Genomic DNA, 20,064 nt, shown 5'->3' on the forward strand with positions numbered 1-20,064 from the left:
AAAATTCGAGTGATTTTTTAATACAAGTTCCAACGCGGAACTAACGCTGCAGAAACAGCTCGCAATATCAATGTTGCGTTTGGAGAGGGGCTGCTAATGAAATTTCATACCTTAACCCTTAATAATATAATAAGTAATGTAATCTATATATTAATACGTGAAGGAAAAACTTTGTATCCTTTTTACGAAAATTGCGCGGACGGAGGAGTAGGAAATTTCCCACCCACACTTATAGAGAATATAGAGAAGGAGTGCAGAATGTCAATATTTTTTTAAATTATGCCTATAAAAAACATTAAATCAATAAAAAAAACATTACACACACTACCTTGTATGTGACGCACACATGCATGCATACTATTTATTTATTGTTAAGCTTTTGTTCTTGACGTCTGTGGTCAAATTGAGAATGGATTAAATATTGTTTGTCTTTATTTTAATAACATTTTTTTATAGTGTAGTCTTGGTGAAAGTGATTATAGAAGTATAATAAATAGTCTTTGTAAATAGAATCTAATAGTGTACAAACTTACAATTTCAATTGATTATAGTCGAATTACGACTACTCCGGGACCACTAGTAATAATAATAAGTTGTTATTATATCTATGAGCTCCGGAATTCATTTAACAGCAGGTGGGACGGTGATACGATAAATAACAATATTTAATAATAAGGTAATCTTATCAATTAGCGGCCATTATGAACAAATAGTGCATTTCTCTTGAAATCAGGTGAGCGCCTACTTGGCCACTCGCCAATGAATTTCCTCAAAAACAATATTTTCCGAGTAAATCTTTTACGGTCGATTGACGCCGCAGCTTCACGGTAACGTTGACGGGAATAAGACGAACATTTATCTTTTTTAATGATATTTTTATGACAAAAATACAATTTACATTTTAGCTCGGCGAAATTTCCCGTTAGTTCTTTCGAAGAACTTGACTAATGAACATTCGATCTTTTTAGTTGCCATCAAAATCAATTTGGATCTGTTCTTATTATAACTGAAATATTAAATGAAATAAAATTAATTTGATACGATTTTAATAGACTGCTATTGTTGTAGACTACTTGATTCAAAAGACATTATTGAAATCAACAAAAAAAAAACCGCTTTTACAAGAGAAATTTTAATTTCGCCAATCAACTACGTTCCTATTTTTATCAATGAAAATAAAGTATACAAAATAGTTTTAAACATGCTTACGACTTTCCAGAATATCGTCAAATATTGTTGTTATAAAACACCTAAAAAGCTCAATCTCTCTCCCTCTCGTAGCAAAGCCCGCTGCCAAGCAGTTTTCTGGTGAGAGACACTTATCATTATTATCATTATATTAATCATTATGCTCTCAAAGGTTACCTGAAGAAAGGCACCATTCTCCCATGAAACATTGATTTGGATTCATACGTGAAGCCTCATAATTCGAGAAATCTAGGAAGATGCTCGAATTAGATAATAACAATTCCGATGAAAACAAGACAATTTGACGGTTAATTTAACTGTATTATACTAGTGGAAAATATCATGGAATTAGTTATGTTCCCACTATATGGTAATATGAGAGAGCTCACGTACAACAATGAACGATATCGCGATAGTATAGTAAGTGACAGATAGAAATTGTCTCTTAATTACGAACTCCATTAGTAGATATCATTTTTAACCAGACGACGATGAAAAATTAGGGTTACCGTATAAGTCAAGCTTCGGTTGTAATAACAAAACGTGTTGTGTCGGGACTTTGACACGTTTTTGTGATCGATCCGCTGTGTAAGACTTTCGTGATTGCGCCAGACGTAGAGAGGGGATAATTAGACTCACGTGGATGTGTCTAAGGTCCACGCCAACTGGGGACAACTAAAAACTAGGTCTTATTTTACATTAACTGCCAACCCTAACTATGGAGTTCAATGTGACCGGCCATTGTTGCCACTTCACACACTCTGTTAACAATTGGAATATGTTTTTATGTTAAACGATGGACTTTAAAAAAAATAGAACGCACGTAGACCAACTAATTGTTTAGTGACAGTTTAAGGATTATATCAATTTCTCTCTTCTTCTTCAAAATCAACTAGAGCTCACCTACTAGTTAAGGTTACGCCGAAATAGCCTCTCAAGGCTCTCAGCTTAGGTAAGAAAAAAAGAAGAAAAAGCTGTAAAAATGGAGACATTAGAACTCAGATGTCAAGGTGGCATTTACTTTGTTGATGTCTATGAGCTCCGGCAATTAGGTAGGCCATGAGTTCGTCTACTCATCTAAGCAATAAAGAAATATGTAATCAATTATTTTAGTTATAACTAGCCGTACTCTCCCGCTTCGCTGGAAATTTGAAATTAACATTATTATTTATTGTCATTATTATTAGGGAGTCCAACACTCATATAAATATTAGCCTATCCATTAAGTACATGTATTCTCTACATGGATACCAAGTTTCAAGTCAATCGGTTGCATGGTTCAGTTATAAGTTATAACGGAACATCCGTAAAAACCACTGTAGATTTATATATAGGTATTAGTACCTATACATAGGGAATATTTTAATATTCATATCAAGAATACAATTTGCTTGTACTCTTATATGAGACTACTTACTTCATTACATTGAAGTGCTTAAGTATGTCGTGTAATGATTTTAATCTTTTCTTGTTTACCGATAGCTAAAGATTATTTCATATTACCTACATAATTAATTTATGTTTAGGATTCCAAAGAAGTTTAATTATGTCATCGGACAGTTTAATTCAACATTACAATTCTTTCTATGTCGTATCACTTTTGTCGGAGCCAAACGGCCTCCGCAACGCAGCGGAGGCTTGCGAAGAGTACTTAACGGTAGGCGGCTTGGCTCTGCCCGTGGCATAGCTGAACCCGTAGGCGACAGTAACCACCACCATCAGGTGGGCCGTATGCTCGTCCGCCTACAAGAGCAAAAAATAAAAAAAATAGCAACGCTCATTTAAATTAATTAATTTAAGATTAACATATGCATCTATCGTTTAAGGAAGTTTATATTCCGCAACCAAAATCACTACTTCTTAGGCTGGTAATCACCTCGTTGATATAATGGTTACTGTACCACGGGGTTCGGTTTAGATTCCTTGTCAGTCATCTTTAGTCAGTCATCTTTATTTTGAATTTATTTTTTTCTCCATGGCTTGTTGATAAAGTTTGGCATTTAGTGTATAAGTGTGCTTGTTCTTGTGTAGCGTCTGCTTTGACATCATACAGGAGAAAGACTGAGATCTAGGACAGACTGTTGTTAAAAATCTAACGAACGCACTGGGACGGATCTATCCTGCACATTATAAATACTAAAATGTCACTTAGGTGACTATTGTTTGTAAATTAGAACTGTTTTCTACAGGGGTTACTAAACTATTCATGCGGCGATATATGGTTTGCTTGGTCACCAAGGAATGGTAAGCTGCGTTCTGCTCTTTATATGACGGCCAGTTATATAAGAATATTAGGAAGTTCGTAGGAAGATGTTTTAATAACGATTAGAAATTTAATGAAGATAATAAAGCTTTTACAGAATAACGAAAAGATTGAAACTAATTAAACAAACAAATTTCAAGTATAAGTGATAACAACTTGAAGAGCCTAAAGTACCACAACTGTATCTTCCGATTAGCCAGACACTTCTATCACTAAGATCCAAAGTCCTATCAAGTTCAGTAATATTATACATTTACTGTTTATTTTAGGTAGGTTGATTGGATTCTTAGATAAAGTGTGTAACTGCTATACTTCTTTTCAATCGTACCTATTTCTATAAAGAAGCAAGCGATCAGATTTAAGAGTAGGAGAGTAGACCTATTTTTTTTCTCGAAGGTGGGCGCGAGATTTTCTATTGATATTTTCCAATAACTACTAAATACACCAACAGCGCTGTTATCTTGCTGCCAAACTATAGCAATAAGAATGAAGTTGAGAAGATTTCTATTTTCTATTACGTTTAAAATACCGCACATTTGGGTTTTGTGTAGGTACGTAAACTCAATCTATCATTTCTGTATTGTAATTAGAAAAACCTGATGACAACATTTCTTGAACAGCACGTGCGTCAATTGAATCGAATGTGATTACTAAGCGAATGTGAATACTAAAATAATGCGAACCACGAAATGGACTTATATGGACGTGCCAATTGAACAAAATTTCAACTGTTTTCTAGAACCGTAATTTGTCACAGTGTTCGCTATGAGTACCTAAACGGAGTATTCATTGTCCGTTTATGATTCATTCAGTCATAATTTAACTTGAGTTGAGTTTTTTTTGAGTAAATATGTGATTACATTCACGCCCTGTCCTGTGGAAATTGGTTAACGAAGGCCATATACCATACAGACCATCGCTGTCGAGTATTGTTTCCACGACAATCGGCAACGACAAGTTTAAGCGACACTGCCCTAGTCAAGCGGGGCAGGTTGCGAGCATATACACCGCCGTGTTTTTATCTCAACCACACTGATGGTACTGCCGATTCCGATCCATTAGTCGATTCCGATCCGGTAGACAATTCCGATCCGGTAGTAGATTCAATCGCGAAGCAGCTACTCTTGAGTTGTTAAGCCTCCTTCGGAGACGCTCGGGTAGCTGTAAGCAAATCCCGCCCGCTGGCTGAGCCCTTACTCGTCCTGTCCTTGTGAAACTGGAAAAGCCTCCGGGATAATCACTCAATCATAAAAAAAAGATGGTACTGCATTGTCGGTTCCTCCCGAGGACTCCGAGTAGGTATGTAACGGCTGAAACATATACAATATATAAATATGTATATATATTACATACTGAGTGACTCGGTGGTGCAGTAGGTAGCACCTCTGACTTTTGCGCCGAGGGTCGTGGGTTCGATTCCCAGATCGAGTAAGCATTTGTGCGATGAACTGGTTTTTTTTTCGGTACTTATTATCTTTGTATGTATACGAGTATATTTAAACGTTATTTCAACATGTATTTTAAGTATGTATGTCAGTCTCTGGTACCCATTACACAGAGAATCCTAATTAAGGCCGGATGATCGTGCGTTATTTGTTCCCAGTTATATAAAACTAGATGTTGACCGAGCTTTGCTCGGTTTTTTTTTGATAACGCCATCTTGTTGTCTTAAAAGCGGTTAGTTGCCCTCAATTAAGAAAAATAGTATTATTATTCGCCAATAGATGTCGGGAAGAGTTGATTATTGAAAACACGAATAAAACAACATTTTCTGAAAATAAATCGTAGCTAGATCGATTTATCGCCCCCGAAATCCCATGTATACTAAATTTTATGAAAATCGTTGGAGCCGTTTTCGAGATTCAGATTATATACATACATATTAATATACAAGAATTGCTCGTTTAAAGGTATAAGATAAAGAAGAAATGGCGATAAACTGTCTGTAATAATACTGAAATCATGAATGCATATGATGTGTGTCAAGTAGTTATTTTATTAAACTAGACACTAGACCAGAGTCAATTGAACACAACACATTTTTGCATTTCAGTGTTTTATCATAAACCATTGAAATGGCAATTATTTTACTGACAATGAAATCGTACAAAAGATGAAACGAAAAATACATTGCTTATAAATAAAATCTATCTTTTACTTAAGTATCATAGGCAAATATTGTTTCTGAATAAGAATGCTAATTTCCATGATGACTAAGCCAAAATCCAAATTAAAAGCGCCAACAAAATCACGAGCACATTCTTGTTTGAAATAATGCTGTAATGAAATCTATATCCAACTGTCTCACGGAAATATACCCAATCTAATTTTTACCGTAAAACAACATTAAATGACAAGACAGAGAATAAAAAATAAATACAGAAAAAGAATTGAGCGCACCCCGTTGATTCATAAAAATCAATTTTACTTATTTACTGATTTCACTGAATTAGCGAAACTGAAATAAGGTTTTCCAGTTTTACAATAAATCTTATTATTTTTAATCACAGAACATATAAAGCTGATTGTTCCAAATCACAATATCTTAATCATAATGTGTTGATATGAATGAAAAAATAACGTAAGAAATAGGAAATTAAAATTTATTCATTTAGCTATTAACAAATAACATTTTGCAATCTGTATGTCGTCTAATTGGACAACAGTAGCAATTGCAGTTGAATTATTTTACGTCAATAGTCCTGATTAAATAATTATGTTAAATAACCTATTTGTTTATAAGAAACTTATTAACATTGGCCACGTGTCGTTTGTATTTAGAAAACGACAAATCATTGAGCTTACTTATTTGTCTGGATAAAAATAGTAAAATTAAAACTTGAAATATAGTTATTTATCAGAAAGCCTTTCCTGAGGTAGGCATCTTCGTTCTAGAATAGTCGACCCACGATTTTAAGCACGAATTCCAAGTCCGTGACCCCACCGGAATTGTAATCCATCTACTCGATTAAATTTTTACAAGGTTAAATTCATTTATACATACATACCTACGTGCATATAACATCTTCGATTTTTCGCACATCAGAATGTTTGCGTAAATAAAAACACGTGAACAGAAACCGTGACGTCAGAGTGCGGAGGACGAGGAAACGTCACAGTCGTAAATCTTACATCGTACAGGGCCATTAATTTCTTCGCCGATGTCACGTTATAGCTATAAAATTACTGCACAATCGCGTACCTACGTCAACTTTCTTATGAGGCTTCCGCATTCGAAACTTTGTTTTGAAAAGTCTTGAAGCACGTTGCATCTATGAAACCTACTACCACTATGAGAACCGTGAGGAAAATTCCAGGCTGAATGCTGCCATTCGAGAGCCCAACAAGGCTTTGCTGTAGCGCAATATAAAAAAGTTGTATCTAATGATATTAAAGAGATACCATAGTCTTTGCATACAATCTGTCATCTTTACATACAATGTTTTCTATGACATACGCCTGCGGGAAATAAACTATTGAAATTTTCATCCTCATGACCTTCCTTCCATGATAATTTTAAAATTCTATTATTTAATATATTGTTAGAGAATTTGTCACTACCCGGCCCCTCTACTCAGTGACGTCAGGCGGTGGGGCGAGAGTCACGTCATCGCGCCAGGCTAGCCGGCCGGTTTAGATCGTCGGTCACTTGGCTGCGGGCGCTCGGATGCAACGGACGTGTAATCCAGTGCTAATTATTGTGGTGTCGTGATTAATTAATTCCTAGTTGTCGTAATTGTTTTTCGTTCTGATAAATCATCCTTAGAGTATCATTTTCTTATTTTTAAAAAACCTCTTTCACTTCTGATTTCTAATATCAGAAGTGGGATCGGTACGCGCGCTTTTCTTTTTATCGTTCGCCATCGTTTATAATCGAAAATAGTTTTCGTGTGATTTTAAGTTGCAACTACCCGTTAAATTAATTATTTTCCGTTGAGTGTTTGTTTTCGGGTGTGATCATCATGTCGGATCGCGAGTTTAGATCTATGAGTCGCCGTGCTCCTCCCAGGCGACAAGATAATCGACGGAATTCACGTGAACGTCGTGGTGAATCGCGTAGTAATGATAATGGTTCGAGTAGACGCAACCGTTCGCGCCATGCGCGCAGTAGATCTCCTTACTTAGAAACTCGGCGCAGGCGCCGTGATAGTTCATTTGGCCGTCGTGATAGTGTGCGGTGCGATCCGTTAAATCAAACAAAATCAAATACTCGAGAGGTTAAATGCACTAGAGGGCCGGTTGCCGGTTACGACACCATTAACGTCGACTCCGTTACTGCATCCGAGCGCTGGAGGGCGCACTCCGACGTCGGCTTCGGGGGCCAACGAGGTGTCCGTGGCTGATGCGGAGACGCACGGAACGGGCCAAGCTTCCGAGGCGCTGCGTGATGAGAGCGTTGGCACGGCGGGCAGGATTGTTGCGAGTCGGCGCCGTGCTCCAGCAGGAGAGCGCAGAGCCGTGCAGACTGCGCGCACTGCTGGCGTGCCGCTACCTGCGCGCGCTCTCTCACTTCTGGCGTGCATACTGCGCGCACTGCTCGCGTGCCGTAACTGCACACGCTCTCTCACTTCTGGCGTGCATACTGCGCGTACTGCTCGCGTGCTGCTGCCTGCGCGCGCTCGCGTGCTTCAGACGTGCATACTGCACGTGTTGCTCGCGTGCCGCTGCCTGCGCGCGCTCGCGTGCTTCAGACGTGCATACTGCACGTGTTGCTCGCGTGCCGCTGGCTGCGCGCGCTCGAGTGCTCCAGACGTGCATACTGCGCGTACTGCTCCCGTGCCGCAACCTGCGCGCGCTCGAGTGCTCCAGACGTGCATACTGCTCGCGTGCCGCTGGCTGCGTGCGCTCTCTTACTTCTGGCGTGCAGACTGCGCGCACTGCTCGCGTGCCGTAACTGTGCGCACTCGCCTGTTTCTGGCGCGCATACTGCACGTGGTGCTCGCGTGCCGCTGCCTGCGCGCGCTCGCCTGTTTCTGGCGTGCATACCGCACGTGCTGCTCGTGTGCACACGGCACGTGATGCTCGCGAGCCGCCGACTGCACGGTGCCGTACGACTGGCAGTGACGCAGAGGGCGATGTCGCTTAGTCTGCGGCCTGCTGCTGCGGACTACCCAACGGATTATCTATCAGGACGGTCGAGCGGGACGCCCGCCACACGTGGTGCAGCCTCGCATCGTGTGAGCAGATTGGAGCTGGGACGGCTGCCCTGCTTCCACATCATCCTTACGAGTGGACCCTGGTGACATGCAGCCTTTTCTTCGAAATTAATATGTGAAGGTCGAGGTGGGCACTTCGGTGCTTTACTTCCCATTTTTGAGGTTGAGAGGGTGACCTTGTTGATGCAAGCTCTGACGTAGCTGGAGGAGATATGCTTCTGTTGAGGGATGAAGCGGTCGGGGACGCCTCGCCGTCGGGAGCGGCCGTGTTACAGAGTCCTGGCAACCCCCGACATTGTGGCTGTTGTTTTGCCCCGACATTGTGGCAATGCCCCGACATTGTGGCTGTTGTTTTGCCCCGACATTTTGGCAATGCCCCGACATTGTGGCTGTTGTTTGCCCCGACATTGTGGCAATGCCCCGACATTGTGGCTGTTGTTTTGCCCCGACATTGTGGCAATGCCCCGACATTGTGGCTGTTGTTTTGCCCCAACATTGTGGCAATGCCCCGACATTGTGGCTGTTGTTCTGCCCGACATTGTGGCAGTGCCCCGACATTGTGGCAACGCTTCGTAGTTGATATTGCCCTCTAAAAACCCCGATAGTGGTTATTGGATGGTAATGCTAACGGTTATGTTTCAATGTTTGTTGGCATTTGGCATTTGACAATGACGCAAGTGATTGTTTACTCAGTGTCTGAGAATCCGGACTCATTCATTGGCGAAACAATTAACTTTAAGCGTTTGTCTATACCGTATGTGCCTAACGTATACGGATATTGGTGGCCGCCTATTCTGATATGATCACTTGAAGTGCACACTTGTGGTCTGGTTGGAGTGGGTGACTACTAATAATAGCAAGAACAAACATTGAGCAGCTTACTAAGAGTTTTCTGTTTTAGATGACGATGAATACGATGGGCACTTATCCAATGAGAATGAGTCCCATGGTGATCTTGTTAAAGAGGAGCAGGAAGACCAGGTTGGTGTGGTCGAGGGAGACCAGCCTGAGGGGAACCAAGCTGACGAGGCCGTTCAGCTGTCAGGAGAGGCCGTGTTAGAGAATTGTCACTACCCGGCCCCTCTACTCAGTGACGTCAGGCGGTGGGGCGAGAGTCACGTCATCGCGCCAGGCTAGCCGGCCGGTTTAGATCGTCGGTCACTTGGCTGCGGGCGCTCGGATGCAACGGACGTGTAATCCAGTGCTAATTATTGTGGTGTCGTGATTAATTAATTCCTAGTTGTCGTAATTGTTTTTCGTTCTGATAAATCATCCTTAGAGTATCATTTTCTTATTTTTAAAAAACCTCTTTCACTTCTGATTTCTAATAATATTTATTTAAAATTTCATTCATAAATGTTTATTATTAATTGATTAACTGTACAAATTAAAGTAAGGTTTGTTTGAACGCTTCAATTATTTATTATCTAGGTTGGAATTGAGTTTCTAGGCGGGCTTCAGATAGCCTGCCGACCGAGAGGGCTGGTGGTCGTGGCGCCGACGACCGCCGGTCCGGCGTCTCGAGGGGGAGGGTGATGGGAGAGATGTGCTCCGCACTAAACGCTTCACTTTCCCCTCTTTGCCTCTTCATGAGTTCTGTCTCATGCGAGGTTTGGACGTTGGTTGTTGAGCGACAGGAGGTTTTAGTCAGTTCGACTCTGACATGCTCCGCCCTCTATCCCCAGTGGAGGGCGGAAGTCCGGCGATTTCCTCCTGACCAAAAAAAAAAAAGGTTGGAATTGAGTTGAAGCATCATAATTGAATTTAAATCGGAAAACTATACTAAATATTAGAAAAAAGCAGACACGAAAAAGGTTAATGTATTCACCTTGAATTACTTTCATGACGCAAGTACAAATGCTGGAAACAATCTATTTGTATTCAAATCAGCTATTACCTAAACACGGCGGTGTTTTCGTGTTTTTCAACGATTTACAATGACGTACTTACCTGATCATTACCTACTTGCCTGGTAGTATAGTTGGATCCACAATTAATCTGATGTGATCGTAATCGAATTAGGTACCCATGGGTATTTACCACCACCCTGGCCTGTCTCTGCCGTGAAGCAGTAACGTGGCTTAGAAGTTAGCCGTTAACCAATAAAATTGAGACTATAAGTTTATCTAAGTAGGTGATGGTTGAAATGGAGAAGTTTGTGACAGCTCTAGTAACCGCTTAATATCATGTGGGGCGTGAGCTCATTCACACATGAAAGCAACAAGAATGGCATACTCGTACATTCATTTTATTTCTGCAGTTTGCTTAAATTTTCGACAGCTTGCTTGGATAATTAATATCGGTTTCATGAAACATAATAAATATTTGTTGAATATTTTTTTTGTAAAATAATCCTCGATGTGTTAGGAACTCAAAGGAATTCCTTCTCTTCGGTACCCAATCTAGATCAGTAACACAGTGAAACAGAAAACATTCTTGCAAAAGTTCTTTTTATTAATGAAAGAGTTCAATCAACTCTGTGTACAAGTTATCATTAGTACCAAAATATAATCCACTAGAAATAAATAAAATAAAGGTAAGATTTTGAAAAAAAATCGTTAAAAATAGCAGTAATAAATAACTATAATATATTTGTATAGCTTCAAAGACAATTTCTTGGCCTCGCATTGTTTTCACCTATTGCAATATTAAATCCCCAATTAAATTAAAATGGTGCAAAGGTCATCAAATAGTCGTCCGAAGAATCAAAGGCGTGTATGCAGTTTAAGTTAATTAAATAATATTTGTTATAGAATGTGAAACTAAAACAGAAATGGCACAACAAAAATATATTATTTAACTTTAAATAGCACTCAACTTTTTTTATTCTCAACGAAAATCCTGTTTGTTTTCATCTAAATCTCTTTTTTACTTCAGGGTTTTAAGTTGCGTCACACACGTCGCAATCACCGGCCGAATGTAATGGCATTTGCAGATGTATTTCAGCAACTGAACAAAGAAAACGCGAAACTACGTATGTTGCTTCAGAACTTTGTAATGAATATGGATTTAAATATATTTGATTAGACGTGTTCACTGTTTTAAATTTATTATACCTAAGTATATGTAAAAAAAAACATTGTTTCACCCTTCAACAAGTTAATCCAAAATGTACACGAAAAACAATAATAAGATATTTTGTTCGGCTTCTTAAATAGCGCATAGACAACGGTTAAAGTTTATATTATTATAAAAGGAATAAATATCTAAAAAGATAAGCTCAAAAAAATAATGCTATATATTTAAATTCGCCCGATCTGTGTGACATCTATATATTAATACGTGAAGCAAAAACTTTGTATCCCTTTTTAAGAAAATTGTGCGGACGGAGGAGTATGAAATTTTCCACACTTATAGAGAATATAGAGAAGAAGTGCACAATGCTAATATTTTTTTTAAATAATGCATAAAAGATACATTAAATCAATAAAGAAAACATTACACACACTACATACCATGTATTTGACGCACACACGCATTTACTATTTATTGTCAAACTTTTGTTCTTGACGTCTGTTGTCAAATTGAAATTAAATATTGTTTTTGTCTTTGTTAATATTTTTTATAGTTGTAGTCTTTGCGAAATTTGTGATTATAGAAGTATAAAATACAATCATAATAGTGTAAAAACTTACAATTCCAATTAACTATAGTCGAATTTCGACTACTGCGGGACCACTAGTATTATTAATTGTATGTACTTAATTTTCTTGTTCGACGACGTATTCAGAAATGACTCCCGCGACAATAAAATAATATCGTATAATTAAAAAAAAACTAGAGATGTCTAGGTATAGATTATACTACTACTATACTAGGATAGATTTGCGTAATCACTGTTGATAATTTCAGTTGTCTTCTACAAAGAAATGATCATGTTTACTGCTTTTGATATAGTAGTACAGACGTTCTACATTACATTTGAAATCTCATTCCAAAGTCTCAAAATGCGTGGCGCAATTTTCATTGTGATTAATGTCCATGTGCCCCGGTCACGACTTAACACCAAGATAATCATGAATTTTCCACCCGTCTAAATATCGCAAAAAAAAATTTATTAGAAAAGAATGTAATAAAGGCAATAGAAGGTCACCCATTGAGTGTATTATTGTAACGTCTTATAGCGTTTTATTTTTTTTACTTTCACAATAGATATCGATAAAACCTGTCTAGTAATATTTTATATTAAATGAATTGTGTTTACGTAGCTGCATATCGTAGACACATTATAACGAACTAAAGTCATGCCGTATGGAATCGGAAACAAACAGAATTGTTCATGCAAAAATAAATGTTTTATGGAAATTGTTTCTATGGAATAAAGCTCTATTACGTCAAGACATAGCCTTGGGGTTCTGGTGTTCGCCAGAAGTCCCCTTGACGCGGTATCTCATTTACGCGACTTCTCGAAATACAAAAAGTAACATTCAAAAAGTTTTAACATATACATAATAACAGTCTTTAGTTCCAATTTATTTAATCACAATTTACAACTTTTTTCATTTGACCATTAATAATTTTTAAAACTATTTTCGGATATTTATAGCAACACCGTTTGTAAAAGAACCGTTCCGAAAATGAAGGCAGCTGTTAATACTTAAGATTTGAACGACGAAAATAAAAATCCAAATACTTCTCAGTATCAATTTGGAACACAAAATGAATTAGATCTGTAGTTTTTTAGTAATCGACGAATGAATATGAGTTTAGATTCTATTTTTTTTTCACCTCCGGCAATGTTAAGGTTGCCGGCCACACTTTACATTGGCATACCAGACTTTATTTAAAAAAAGAACATATCTTAGAAATTGCATAATAACAAATAATGCGAAACCACTTGGTTTTAAAATATTTTCGTAATGTAAAACATATGTGCAGTAATTTTCGTACGATTTTACGATGCCTAAAATAGTGCCAAAACTAAGTACATACGCGCGATTAGTAATATAATATTTTTTTAATACCCGTCAGCTCAGTTGACATGGAAATTAATTTCGGATTCGCGAAATATGGCTGAGAAATATTTATGCTTTAATTAGGATATTTGCTTTGCTTTTGATTATGGTGCTCCGTTTTGATTCTATTTTTTCCTTTAAAATAGTATGTACAGCTTAGTCAATGGTAGGAAGTCAACGTCACTCATAGACAAAATCAACGTTGAAATTACTACATTGCTGATCTTTTTCACGGATGGGCCTTAGGTTTTTGGAACAGAGTTCTATTTCGCATGCTTTGCTTACAGCCTGAGAGGCCGGACTAAAAAAAATAATAAGAAGTAAGTAAGTGTAGTAGGAATGAAAAACGACACCAAAAATCGAATTTTCCCGACCGTCTAGGAAACTGAAACTTTTTTCACTAACGTTCCTATAATTTATCTGCAACACCAACATTATTCGCATTTATTTACGTTTTATGATTCGTTTCATTTTTTTTATACAGACCTTTTTTCTTCTAAATACAAAAAAAAGATTAAGCAAAAGGGAGTTCCTTCTAATCGAGTGTCCATAAGACACTTCCTTTTAATTTAAAATCGATTTCGTTTTTTTTTAAACATAATTAAATTCTTTAGAAACATATTTGATCACGAATGTTTATCGTTTGATCCCCGTTTAATAACATTCCGATACTTTGATGAGCATTTACATGGCCGACTGAAGCACTTAAGATTAGATAGACCGGTTCCTCGTCTCCAGGGTGATCTAGTAAATATTCCACTTGCGAGTAGGAAGGTGGAAATTTTCTTGGTGCATGTTGCACAAACAAAGCATAACCTCGATTTTTACGATTACGACATAAACATCCCGTTTTACGACAACACTAAAGTGTTTACGAACGTTACAGTTACAACAGAAAACAATTAAAACAACTATATTATGAATAGTATACGTTGATTTATGATATAGTATTATTTCAATAATCTTTTTTTTTACAATGCTATTGAATTATCGAGAAATAGTAATCTTCTTAGAATTATTAATAATACAAGCGTTAAGTTAAAAAAAAATAGAATAGAAATATTATTACAACGTTCTATAATTATTTTTTCTATAATAGAATTAGCTAGTGTTCCATATATATACTTAATAAGTACTCTATTCTTCACTTTTCTATTTTTTTTAGATAAATTATTTATAAATAATTAAAAAACCCGTAAATAATGTGAACGCTTAAAAAGTGAGTTCCAATTGTACAGTATTACGGCTGCCCTTCCTTCCGTCCGTAACGCATGACTACTTTGCGGCAATAAAGGCAGGAATGTATATAGTTTTTTTTAGGAAGAAAAGACTACTGGATGTATTTCCAGTTTCACTGGGATATATATGGCGAGCACAAGCTCAGCCAGAGGACGTTAGTCCTATCCTTGCGATCTCATATCTACTCGTGGCATTACAACAGTAATTACGCAAAATTTTTTTTTTTCTATGATTATTTCTACGATACGAAGTTATTCATTCATCATTTGTGAACATATCCAGTACATATTTCATTAGAAACATTCGTACCTTCCTCCAGATATTTAAGCACCGGTAATTAACAGTTTTCATTTCAAAGTTAAATTTCGTCCGCGGCGGTACGATGGTTTTTAATCATTAATAATATATAAAATGTACACATTCAATAGTTATTCGTGCTAATAACAGGTATTACAATATTTTGCTTATCTGGAGTATAACAATTTGAAGGGAACAAACAACATAGTATGCCGGGTTGTTATCAGAGAATAATAATACCTAATTCTACTTCGGCGCGAAAATTACAATAACAACTGTGTTGCTATGATGAAGCTCGTCATTATCGTCTTTTACTGACGCAATTATGAGGTGGCAATATTTGAGGTGGCAAATTATGAGGTGGCAATATTTCTGTGCCCAAACCTGTAACATGAATGAAACATTACTGAATGCAATCGTTCAAAAACGAAACTCAAATACTTGTCATTTTTCCTGAGATCTTAGTTCCGCACATTTGAATTTGAATTTCAGTACATAGTGTGTGTGTTTGTGTAACCTTGTGTTTTTATTCAATTCGCTATTAAGAGGTACTGCAGCCCATCTACCGCTTCCTGCGTTGAGATATGAGGTCTCTGAATTGTAGAACGACTGCCTCATCTTTCATACTGGAACGCATTATTGATCGCGGCATACATAGGAAGGGTAATAATACCTATTCGTGCAAGCTCACAAAACGCCTTACTGCCAGTAATTACTTAAATTATAAATTTTGATAATGTGATTTTAATAACACGAGTTCCTTCACTGCACAATTCATTCGTGTATTTTTTGGTGGAAGTGTCACAAGCATGTATTAAGTACGTAAGCAAATGCTAAAATATTTATATGTAATAATTATTTATATATTTCACTAGAAACAGAAAAGGCAGGTAACCTACGAATTCGAAAATGGCACAGTCCTAACCCCCAATACGAATTACAAATGCTTTGAGCGTCGTATTCTTTAGGCAACGACGGCTTTAAATTAACATATTTTTGTGTTAGTTTGTGTATATTTTTCCTTTTTTCAAGTCGGACCGCAGCAACGGATTCGGATTGACATGATCTGTTTAAAGTGACAGTTTTAGGTCAGAAGAGTGATATTTTCTTCTTCTTCTTAGTCGAATACTTCATTGCTGAAGGTCGTGTCCTTGAAAGCCCTTCGTGGCTCTTTGTACCCTCAGCTTTCATTTGCTTCGGTTTTCGGCTTCTCTCACGGCGTTCGTAACAGGGAGTCCAGTGAGCGCAGTTATCTGATCCGACCAACGGTTTGGTGGCCGGCCGGCGGGTCTTTTCCCTTCTACCTTGCCCATCACAATCAATCTTTCAAGGTTGTCTGGTGGCCGCCGAGCAATATGACCAAAGTAACCAAGAACCTTCTGGTAGCAAATCGTCGACATTCTCGTTACTATACGAAGTTGCTCGAGGACAGATTTGTTTGTACTCTTGGTGGTCCACGGTATGTATGAGAGTGATATAGGCTACTTTTTATCCCAACAAAACATCTCAGTCCCGCCGGAAACTACACTAGCACTTTTTCTTGAACGCGCGGATGAAGCCTCAAGTAAGTAATAGTTAGTCTTATATGTGTATATATAAAATCCAGTATATGTATGTATGCTTGTCCTCTACGCGCTCCTACGTCATTCTTGCGATTGTAATGAAAACTAGGTATTTCAGGGAAGATTTTCTGTTATGGTCCATCAACATGCAGTATCACAACGTAACCAGTTTTCACTAGTTAGTTATAGAATATCATTTACCGACAAAACGCTATCGTTGAGGATAACCCCAGTATATTTCATTAATCGTTAATGTAATGGCTGTATAAAACAGATAGAAGGAAATCCCCTAACTTATTGTAGCTATTATGCTAATTTTCATCAATGTGACGCTGTCCTAGAACGTGAATACGATAGTTATTTTATTTTTGATGGTTCTAGAAAAGTATTTCTCGTGGCTATGTCTCACACTCAAATAGCCCATCGGGTGTTAAGAATTCCACAGAGATTATCAAGACTCCCGGTGCCTCCTACTTTTCGAAGCTTCAATTGTATTGTGTAGCAGTTGTCGCGAAGCAGTAATGCGCTTCGGTTTGAAGTCGTCGTGGCCTAACGGATAAGACGTCCGGTGCATTCGTGTTGAGCGATGCACCGGTGTTCGAATCTCAGGCGGATACCAATTTTTCTAATGAAATACATACTCAACAAATGTTCACTATTGATTTCCACGGTGAAGGAATAACATCGTGTAATAAAAATGAAACCCGCAAAATTATAATTTGCGTAATTACTGGTGGTAGGACCTCTTGTGAGTCCGCGCGGGTGGACCACCACCCTGCCTATTTCTGCCGTGAAGCAGTAATGAGTTTCGGTTTGAAGGGTGGGGGAGCCGTTGTAACTATACTTGATACTTTAGAACTTATATCTCAAGGAGGGTGGCGCATTTACATTGTGGATGTCTATGGGCTCCAGTAACTACTTAACACCAGGTGGGGTGTGAGCTCGTCCACCCATCTAAGAAATAAAAAAAATAAAAAATAAAAGAGTGGGACTGTCGTTGTACTGTAAAACTGACTTAAAACTCATGCTAAGCGTGATTGGCGTTTACGCTGTATGTCTTTGGGCTCCGATGACCACTTAACTAGATGAAGCGTGAGCTCGTTCCCTAATCTATGGATTAAAAGGTTCTAAGGTTTATTATTCTAAAGGAGTTAAAAGTTCGAACGAAAGTAGGTTGTTGGGCTTGTTAGCTCGGGAAAATATAATTAGTTGTCAAAGTTATTTTTGGTCACTATCCGTATACTTATATTCCGTTATCAATGGTTATCTTTTCCATGAAATATGGTTGCCCACACGTTGTAATTACGTGTTTGTTTTGTGCTTGTTATTCGGTAAAAATAATTATTGTTATGAACAATTGTTGATCCATAATAGCTTCCTCGGTTTAGCGGTAGCATTTGATATTTAGTATGTTTTTTACTTTTAATGACGGTAATCGATCATTGAGGAAGTCGATTAGAGAAAACATTCGATACGAAAAGTACGTAATAATCACAAAAGCAACAGATATTTATAGTTATTGCTATTTCCCAGAAATTGTAAAAAAATATGAGACCTACGTAGCCAGAAGAACGTTCGACGCTCTACGCCTATATCTACAAAATCTCTATATTTAAAAATGAATTGCTGTTCGTTATTCTCGCTAAAACTCGAGAACGGCTGGACCGATTTGGCTAATTTTGGTCTTGAATTATTTATGGAAGTCCAGAGAAGGTTTAAAAGGTAGATAAATATGAGAATGCTCGGAATTAAATAAAAATAACAATTTTTTTTTCCTTTTATGTGTCCCCCGTCGGACGGATTTCTTTTGTTTGTTTTAAATTTATTTTAAACAAAAGTTTAGGTATTTTATTTATCGATTAAGGCACTACGAAGTCTGCCGGGTCAGCTAGTTATATAATAAAATAATGATATTATAATAAACGACTATGTTTACGACAAACTCTGTGCGATTAAAACAAACTTTATCTTCTTTAACCCTATAGATAAGACATATTTATACGGGAATAGATGCGCCACTGACGAAATAGTGCGCATTTTTAGCGATTCAATGTTCTTCAGTGCCATACCCGTCTTTGAGTTCGACTACCCATCTAACGCAATAAATTAATAAAGAATCCTTTATAATTACTAGTAGGTATGTTAACATCAAAGAGAAATACGATAGGAATGTGAGAGATACAATGTCAAAGATCGCATTGTACCACCAGTGATTCTTCTGATAAAGCGGACGTGTTTACAATAAAGTAATTATTTAAAATGGAATTTATGTATTCATAAATCAAAGAAGCTGTCTTTTCAATCAGGGCAAAAAGTCATCACTACATTTATAGCTCTGGAAAATAAGTTAATAAGTAAAGAAAACTCTGGCATAATATTATAATGAGTGATTACCACTTAATGATACGACAGAATTCTAATACTGGCTGTGAGTACCAAAATTTGTAAAATGACTAACCCACCTTCGTAAACCACAAAAACTGTAAGCTAAGAAAGGAGCGTAATTTTATACATCTCTCAAACTTAGCACGTTGTTTTCAAATGTCGACTAATGATATCTTAATCGTCCGTGACCACAAAAACTGTGGAGTATTTGAAACGTCCGCTATAAAAGAATGTCAATAAAAACCCGAGATTGAACCGTAATAGTTTAAATTTTATCCACGAATCGCGAAAACCGAACAAAAAGACGTATCATACGATTTTCACTTTTAAAAAATGTGCAAACATTCAAAACATCTTTACATTTTATTACTATATCAATAAAAACTACTATAACATTTCTTCATTCGGCTTAAAAAACTGACTCATTCGTAAACAAGTTTAAAGATACTTTAATGTGTAATAAAAACAGCGGTAGGTGGAAAACTTCATATGACTGTAGTTATAAATTTAATTCCGGAATTTCCAACCAACTTTTTTCGATTTGAAGGCACTTTTTGTCGTTCCACCACTTATGAAAATCATGGCCATATATATATCATTTATCTCCATTGCTTCAATAGATAGATCTAGTTTGTCCTGTTATCTCCAGAGATGAAGAAACAACATCGTGTAAAAATCAAACCCGCAATGTATATAGCATTTACGTGTATTTTGGAAGTCGACGCCCGGTACTTGGATTATATATTAAACAATACAATCAACATTACTAGACTCCAATAGTTTACGTCTTTCCGGATCCATCAGATTCAATAACCTTTGCATTAGACGCCTTCAGCTTTAACACTAGAAGCAGGCTTAGGAACGCCGGTAACCGTACTCGTCGAGCTTGACAAAGAGGTCGACGTGCAACCTAACCTAAGCATCAGCCCGCTGAGTTTCTTGCCGGATCTTCTCGGCGGGTCGCGATTCCGATCCGGTAGTAGATTCGTTCGCGAAGCAGAACAGATGCTCTTGAGTTG

The sequence above is a fragment of the Bombyx mandarina genome, chromosome A1, assembly GCF_030267445.1.
Source record: "Bombyx mandarina strain Sakado chromosome A1, ASM3026744v2".
Taxonomy (NCBI): Eukaryota; Metazoa; Arthropoda; class Insecta; order Lepidoptera; family Bombycidae; genus Bombyx; species Bombyx mandarina.